A 207-nucleotide genomic window follows, 5' to 3' on the forward strand; every position below is an offset into this window, starting at 1 on the left:
AGTGGCAGGACCGGACAACATCCCCGGGAGGGCTCTCAGGGCATGTGCCAGTGAGCTGGCTGATATTCTCACAAACATCTTCAATCTCTCCCTCAGCCAGAGCATCGTCCCTATAGGCATTAAGACCGCAACCACTGTCCCCCTTCCCAAGAAGAGCCCAGTCACCTGCCTGAATGACTACAGGCCAGTGTCTCTCACCCCAACTAT

The sequence above is a fragment of the Monopterus albus genome, unplaced genomic scaffold, assembly GCF_001952655.1.
Source record: "Monopterus albus unplaced genomic scaffold, M_albus_1.0 scaffold14.1, whole genome shotgun sequence".
In the NCBI taxonomy this organism is placed as follows: Eukaryota; Metazoa; Chordata; class Actinopteri; order Synbranchiformes; family Synbranchidae; genus Monopterus; species Monopterus albus.